The sequence below is a fragment of the Silene latifolia genome, chromosome 9 (genome assembly GCF_048544455.1).
Source record: "Silene latifolia isolate original U9 population chromosome 9, ASM4854445v1, whole genome shotgun sequence".
Classification (NCBI taxonomy): domain Eukaryota; kingdom Viridiplantae; phylum Streptophyta; class Magnoliopsida; order Caryophyllales; family Caryophyllaceae; genus Silene; species Silene latifolia.
This window is the reverse complement of record NC_133534.1, coordinates 120,770,745-120,779,526: the sequence shown is the minus strand read 5'-3', so window position 1 is coordinate 120,779,526 and position 8,782 is coordinate 120,770,745. Positions and strand designations below refer to the sequence as shown.

The 8,782-nt window shown below is 39.9% G+C and overlaps 1 non-coding gene across 1 annotated transcript; it reads right to left on the bottom strand.

Moving 5' to 3' along the window:
* Window positions 1–8,415: 8,415 nt before the first annotated feature.
* LOC141603814 (small nucleolar RNA R71) lies at window positions 8,416–8,522 on the bottom strand. Its single transcript, XR_012525662.1, has one exon. It is a non-coding gene; the product is annotated as a small nucleolar RNA R71 (small nucleolar RNA).
* Between the last annotated feature and the right edge of the window lie 260 nt (window positions 8,523–8,782).

The following is an 8,782-nucleotide window of genomic DNA, read 5'->3' as shown; positions in this document are numbered from 1 at the left end:
GACTTGGTGTTCGTGCCTCAAAAGGTCAGAAAGGTCAAGCTATCGCCGACTTTTTTGCTGATCATCCAAAGGCCAGCAGAGTGGGAAATTTCAGATGACCTCCCGGGAGAAGAAATTTTCTACGTGGACGTTCTACCCCCATGGCAGATGTACTTTGATGGTGCTGCAAGGCAAGATGGAGCTGGAGCTGGAGTTGTGTTTGTAACTCCACAAAATCATATCATGCCATATGCATTTACACTTACTCAGTTGTGCACGAATAATATGGCAGAATACCAAGCTCTCATACTCGGCCTCCAAATGGCGATCGAAATAGGTGTTAGAGATATGGACATCTACGGCGACTCAAAGCTGGTGGTCAACCAAGTCCTTGGTGAATATGAAGTAAAAAAGGAAGACTTGATTCCCTACCATCAACGGGCATTACAACTGTTGAATCAACTTGAGGACATCCATGTTGGTCATGTACCAAGGAGTACCAATACGTTGGCTGACGCGCTTGCTAATCTTGCAGCCACTTTGGCACTGGGGGCAGAAGAGTCTATGAAAGTTCCAATCTGCAATCGTTGGGTAGTATCATCTCTTGAAGGAGAAGAAAATGTAGACACAACCAACATGATATGCGTCTACACAGTTGATGAAGATGACTGGCGTCAACCTATCATTGATTTTTTGGACCACCAAAAACTACCCGATGATCCCAGACACAAGGTAGAAATACGTCGACGTGCTCCAAAGTTCATTCGCTATAAAGGGACACTCTACAGACGTTCTTTCTCAGGCCAATGGTTGAGATGTCTAAGCAAGGACGAAGCTACTGAAGCAATGCATGAAGCTCATTCTGGCATTTGTGGTGCTCATCAATCTGGGCCTAAACTTCATGATCGTGTAAAGAGAATGGGGTATTACTGGCCAACCATGGTGCAAGATTGTATGGACTTTGCAAAAAAATGTGAACCCTGTCAGTTCTACGCAAACTTCATACACCAACCGCCGGAGCCGTTGCATCCTACTGTTTCTTCATGGCCCTTTGAAGCTTGGGGACTTGATGTTGTGGGACCTCTTACTCCAAAGGCCTCAAATGGACACGAGTATATACTCGCTGCCACTGACTACTTCTCAAAATGGGCAGAAGCCATCACACTACGGGAAGTGAAGAAAGAAAATGTTGTGGACTTCATTAGAACCCAAATCATCTACAGATATGGTGTACCTCAACGTATCACAACTGACAATGGGAAACAATTTTTCAACCATTTGATGACAAGTCTGGGAGAAAAATTCAAGTTCAAACAATACAAGTCATCCATGTACAATGCCTCTCAAAATGGTTTGGTCAAGCCTTTAATAAAACTCTTTGCAATTTGTTGAGAAAAGTAGTAGCAAAGTCAAAGCGAGATTGGCATGAAAGAATTGGTGAGGCGTTGTGGGCATATCGTACCACATACAAAACACCTACTCAAGCAACCCCGTACGCGTTGGTGTATGGAGTGGAGGCCGTGTTGCCTTTGGAGTTGCAGATCCCTTCCTTACGCATTGCTATTCAGGAGGGACTCACAGATGATGAGAATGACAAATTGCGATTAGCAGAGTTGGAAGCTCTCGATGAAAAGAGATTAGAGGCTCAACAAAAGCTCCAGTGCTATCAAGCAAGGTTGTCACGCGCATTCAACAAAAAGGTGCGCCCTCGTTCTTTCCAAGTAGGAGACCTCGTCCCGGGCAAGATTTAAGACCAATCATCACCTCTCACAAGCCAGTTGGCAAGTTCACCTCTAAGTGGGATGGTCCATACGTGGTACAGGAGGTCTATACAAATGGTGCTTACAAAATCGTGGATGAAGATGGCGTTCGAGTAGGCCCAATCAATGGGAAGTTTTTGAAGCGTTACTATTCTTAAATCCCAACAGTGAAGGCTCCTAAGCAAGAGCGTAAACTGCAAGTCCAGGCTCCTAAGCAAGAGCGTAAACTGCAAGTCCAAGCTCCTAAGCAAGAGGTTAAACTGTATACAAAAAAAAAAAAAAAAAAAAAAAAAAAATCTCCAAAAAAAAAAAAAAAATATATATATATATACTCCTTTCTTCCCTCTTGAACTACGTTGGCTTGATCTTGCAAGTTGTCATCTTGGTAGCTTTGCAAGTACGTAGGCAGTTTGAGCAAACACTTTGTTCAAGTGCAGCCACACCAAAAAACAAAAACTAACAAAATAATTACTCCTGGCCCGCAAGAGTTTAAATTGTGTACGGCTAAAATTACAGTCAATCATCAACCAAGGTTGTAAAAGCAAGGCCATGTTAATCGATGATGAGTTCCGCTTGAGCTGGGTCTTTACACTATTTGCTTCACGGTTAGCCTTGGATAGATCTTTAAAAAAGAGGGACACATCGCATACAGGTGATGAAATGATGTAGTAATCTAACACATAAAGGCTTGGAACTTCCTTACAATCGACGAGCGAGTTCATTGCAGGGTAACTCCAAAGGGAACCCAAGATGACCCATTCAGGAGTGACTCGTACTCTCTTGGAGTCGACGAGTCAGGTCCATTGCGAGTTGCATCCCTACAAACAAAAAGTACAAATACAAGTAAAAATAAAGAATACGTGGAAATCTTTTACAAGTCGGAGAGACATCAAATCAAGAAGTGTATTCATCCGGCATGTCTCAAGGGGAGAGGGTAATGAAATAATAGTCTTCATAAAGAGGTTCATTGCATGAGTCTTCAAAACTGTATCGCGATGACCCGAATGGGTTCACCCTGACATAACCTGTCGCGATGACCCAAAAATGGGTTCACCCTAACAAGCAATAAGTCTTCAAAACTGTGTCGCGATGACCCGAATGGGTTCACCCTGACACAACCTGTCGCGATGACCCAAAATGGGTTCACCCTGACAGGTAATTAGTCTTCACTCTGTTGCGATGACCCAAAATGGGTTCACCTTGACAACTCGACTGGAGGCTGGAATATTGTCTGAAGTAATAAATCTTCCGTAGTGGATAAATAAGATTGTAGTGCGTGAACAAATACGATGGTCTTGCAGGAAATATTGATAGATTGAAATTGCTTGATCAAAAAAGACGGAACATGAACCTGCACACAATGCTTCCAACAAACAAATATACGAGAAAAGACGAGGCATGAGTATACAGATACCATACAATCACAAGTTGAGGGTACGCTATTAATAAAAATACATATTTAGATGGCGGTACCACCGGAGAGTGTGGCTTTAACCATTAGACCAAGCAGCACCAAAGTTCTCACTCCTGCAAGCGTAATACAAAAAAAGGGAAGGCCTCACAGCTTTCCGATAACAGCAAACCTTCGCTGAGCACTATTTTATAGAGGATAACCGGTCACCGACAAGAGCCCTTCTGCCTCATCGGCATAAATCAACCTCGTCATCCTGAACAAGCGCCGAGTGAAACCAGTTAAGAAATGGTAAAGGCTAGAAATTAACAAGCTAAGATCAATTGCCCTATGAGCAAGAAAGCAAGAAAACCATGGAATAAAATGGAGAATTGAAGAGATTTAAAGAAATTTTCAAGCTCGAGAATATATACTTGGCTGTGTAAACAAAAAAAAGAAGGGGACATCGTCATTATAGTTGTTATTCAAATCAGTCATGTTCCTGTAAAAATTACCACAGGTATTTGTCAAGCATATATAATGGAATTCATGAATTTGATCACCACACAGACGCAATGAGCAAAGAGTACAACAACAAAATTAAATAAAGGTCAAAGACTTCTTCTTATCTTAGGTTGTGAATGAAGTTGTTAATTTCTTTTTACATGACAATGAAGATAGAGGAAGTTAGTATCTTTGCATCTCTGAGTTCCAAAGCAACAAGAGATTAAAAAAAAAAATTTCATCATCACCCATAATTCTTACTTGCAAGACCGTTGAACATATAAAAAAAAAGCTTTGGAAGTAAGAGCATGAGGTATATCGATATCAAGCTAAGATTTTAAACTACGGCAAGGTTTCATCTTTTGGTCATATAAACAAGGCGAAGTTGACAAGAAAGTATGTCAAAAAGAGAGCAAATCGAATTTACACATGAAGCTTTATGCCAAATCGGGTCGATGATATACAAAACGCAAGCCATGCAGCCATCGAGGCTAATAAGAGGAAACAAAACAAATCATCATGGAGTAAGGCTGTGAGATGACAAGAACATGTTGACGAATTAAAAGATGGGAAGAACGAGATGAACATACCTCAGCGGCTCTTTAGTTCGGATCGTCGCAAAAGTTGAAAACTCAGAAGAAATAGTTATCCGCGTTAAGGAATTGAATTCGATCGAAAGTATCGTCAATATGTTGTAAAATTATGCACATACATGGCAAACTAAAGCTACATGACGCACAAAAAAAAAGGGGGTGATTGTTTGAGACGGTCTTTGCTGAGGTCGTTGGGGGATCAAACGATAACGAAAATCCGAGCTATTCGATTTTTCGGAATCGTGGGACTGCAAATTTTGTGAATATGGGAAGCTTTAGTATCAGAGATCATTCTCCATGATGTAAAATTGGTCGACAACAGGGGCTGTCCACGCACTCTGTTTTTCACGAAAACAGGGGCCGAAAGAAAAAAGGACAAACGAAAGCATACGAGCGCCATTCTAAAAGTTCAATTGAAATAGAGCAAAGGAATTCTTAGCCAGAGTACGAGTATCCAAGTCAAATCATACTCTTATCTCAGTTTATAAAGCAAGTTCTTTTTTTTTTCCTTATGGCTAGTTATAGGGGGATGTATGTGCGTAGGTACAAAAGGGCCACCAACGCACAAGCAATCAGAAAGAGTTCGAGACAACAAAAACAAAGTCAAATTAACGAAATAAGGAGATGAACATACGTACCCGTATTGTTCCTGTCAGGACTGTCACAAGTCTCGACAGCCCAGATTCGAGTTCCACTCTGCCAAAAGACAAAAAAACATCACGAAGGATACATGTCTTCCGTTACGATGATTAATCTCAAATCGAAAAAAACATGATGGGGGTGGCGTCTCTTCTTAGGCTGAAGAATGGTTGTTTGATAAGGTCTTTGAATAGAAAAGGAATTAAGATGGTGTAACTTTCTTATATAGCTTTCGGGATCGTATTTGAATCTTAACCCTACTGCAAAATATGGAATTTTATTGATAAGGCAAAAAGAAGGAAATAAGGAAACCCGCACTTGATTCATGTTTCCTAAATACAGTGCAGTTCGCGTGGACTTCGAAGTATATTGGTTGACTAGAAGATTAATTTTGGGCCTATAATTGCTATTTTAGGCTGGATACATTAAAATGACGGGTCAACTATACAACAAGTTTTGGGTTCCCGTTGACTTCCAAGTCATACAAACAATTCATCCGCCAAGTCATATAATGATAGGGTGACATTACAAGAGAACAAATGGGCTACCTCTACGACAAGTTGAGGTGTCATCGACTTCCAAGTAAAGAAAAAAAATTCAAAGGAGCTCTCCATAACTGGTCATCTGCCAAGTCAGATAATGACAGGGTGACGTCAAAAGGAAAAAAAAATTACCTTTACGACAAGTTTGGGTATACCTCGACTTCCACGTCAAGCATAATTCACCCGCCAAGTCAGATAATGACAGGGTGACAAAAAAAAAGGATCATTCTTGCGACAAGTAAGGGTGTTAACTATCTATTTCCAAGTCAAGTCAAATCAAGGGGAGCTGCCTTCACTACAAGTTAGGATGCTCATCACCGACTTCCAAGTCAAAGCGAAATGTATCGAGACCTCGCCACGTCAAGACACCAAGAGGTGCACGTGACAAGGTCCCGAGGGGGCAATTTGTAGGCACGGAAAATTTATTAAAGTGCCGAATAAATAAAATGAATTAATTGTTTTGAGTTAATACCAAATTTTAACTTAATTTAATTAATTTGTCCCGATTAAATGAAATATGGGCCGATTCGGATTACAAAAGGAGTTATTCGGATCATTAAACTCAGAAAGAATCAAATTTGGGCCAAGGTTGCTAATAAACCTACAAATGGGCCTGTGACCATCAAAGTCCAACAAGGAGATTTGAAAACTCTATAAATAGAGCTCTTCTCATTCATTCAAAGGGTTGGAAATTCATAATTGCAAAGGAGCTGGAGAGAACAAGGTACAAATTCCTACAAATCCTCTCTGTCAAAATCATTGCAAGCAGTCAACAAGCACATCAAATCGTGCCGCCTGCGTTGAAGATTCAATCACAAGTTCAAACCTTCAAGAGAGATTCAAGTCATCGCGACCCTCTCAGGAAATCAAATTTACATCGCGCGTAGAGCAATTAAATTTGTCTACACGCGCACCCCTCACGTGTACCCCGTACACGTACCCCTTACAGCATATTAGAATCAGAGGATACATTAGAGATTGTACACGTACTTTTGATATTTATTAATAAAATTTAATTGTTTCCCTGTTTTGTATTTCAGTTATCGTTATACAAAATTTGCTGTTACAGGTGCGGTGGTGTGTATCCGCATGTCTAGGTCTGCGCAGATTTTAGGCTAGGGTTGTGTTGTGTCTTGGCCATGTTTTGATAGAACCTCTGAGCCAAGATACCGGTTCGATTACCTTCCCTACCTCGTGGTATAGACTCGAGTTACAGAGTGACTATTGACGGGACTAAGAACTTATGCCTGTCTTTGATATATTGCCCTTTCTTGTTTGATGATTCTATGAATCATAGAAGGTGAGATGCAAGCCGGCTATGGTTGATAGAGTTTGGATTCCTGGATGTTATGTGATTCACATGATAGTGTAGTATGAGTCGGTCTAGTATTCACATGCTTGGACTATGTGTGGTTATATTGTTGTTCATATGATAAGCACGATTGTCTAGCATCTATATGCTAAGGCATTGTGTGATTCGTATTCATATTCTTATGTTTACATGTTATATTAATTATGACATTTCGTGGCTGGGAGGACTCGGAGTTACTCCCCACGACCGTGGGCTTTCGTATTTGTATAAAATGCGAATGACAGGTAGGTGATGCATATATGGGGTACATGGACGAGCTAGCGAGCAAAGTAACCTTGGGACCTAGATTGGCTTATTTTATTATGACCCTTAAACACTTTTTATGTCACATACATTTTAGGGACATATGTCTCCCTCTTTACATTTGGTTGTATAATTTGCTATTCGCGACTTTAGCGATGGTTATGTTGTGAAACTTCTAGTTAGACCTTGTATGTTTGACACCTTCCAATTTGGATATCTTTATAACAGGTTCAGGTTTTAAAAATTACAGGTTTTTACCCAAATGAACCTATTACAAACATATCCATGCAGTTTTATTCTAGAATTACGTGTTTATTTTTCCGCAATAAATGAGGGTGTCACAACATCACTTATAATTTGAGAACATGTTTGTATGATCAACTCCCATGTATTTCCCTATGAACCCATGATACCTTATTGTTATTAATCAATTGTTTACACCTTCATTTTATCTACCTTGCTTTGTTTTTGTTGTTGATTAGTTTTAATTAATCTCCTATCTCAACCCCAAATTGTGACACCCTAAGACACGACCATTTAAAATTGAAAATCCTACATCAATACTCGTCCCTTGGGATCCAACCTTTACTTGCCTCTTTAATAAGAGTAGTTTGTGAAGTTATAAATATTGTTTTGGTTGAGTAACTTTTGACGACGAGTTTTACAACAACACCAAAAATGGCGTCGTTGTCGGGGACGGTGTTAACTTGATTTGATTTTCTTTGAATTGTTTTTAGTTGTGTCTTTCTTTACCTTGGGGAAGTCAATCTCCTCAAGGTTTGTTCTAATTGTTTTGAAGTTGTTTTATATTTTGCATGTCTAGGAGATCACAAGGTAACTTGTTACCCATTGATCTTGAAATTAAAAGAACTTTGACCAACAATAGAAGACTTGCTAGAAATACTTTGAGAGGTATTGGTGAGATTGTGGACATTCAACCAAATAACATTGAGTTCATCAACCCTTTTGCAAGAGAAGGAGAGGATAACCCAATACAAAACCCACCACAAAATCAACCCACAATGCCTAAATTTTCATCACATTATGTACCAACCGAGGAGAACCTAACAAATGGTACTCCTACACCACAACATTTAACCGGTAATTTCATTGCCAAATCCGGATTATACAATTGGTTGAGAGAAGTCAATTTGGAGGGATGCCTAGTGAAGACCCTCATTCTCATATGAAGACTTTTTCTGACAATTGTGATGCGATTTCTCAAACCAGACTTACTCAAGACCAAATTCGATGGGTCTTATTTCCTTTTCCTTTGATTGTTACCGCAAAACAATGGTTGAAGAGCCTAGATAAGGCTACTCATGGTATTGATTCTTGGAAGAAATTGGCACTTGCTTTGTACAAAAAATTCTATCCTCCGGAGAAGACTAACATGTTGAGAGCCCAAATCACCGGGTTCAAACAAAGGGATGAGGAATATTTGTATAAAGCATGGGAGATATTCAAGGACACTTGTCGATCTTGTCCACACCATGGACTTAGTGAGTGGTTCCTTGTACAACAATTTTGGAATGGTCTATACGAAGACTCGCAGAACATTCTCAATATGGGATCAAATGGTATGTTTACCGAAGTTGATGACAATCAAACATGGAACAATATTGAAGAAATGGCGGTCCATAACTCACAATATAGTAGACCTCGGAAAGCTACTAGAGGAGTAAAGCATGCGGTGGACTCCATTACTCAATTGGGTGCTCAACTTAGCGCTCATATTGACACCATTAATTTGAAGTTTG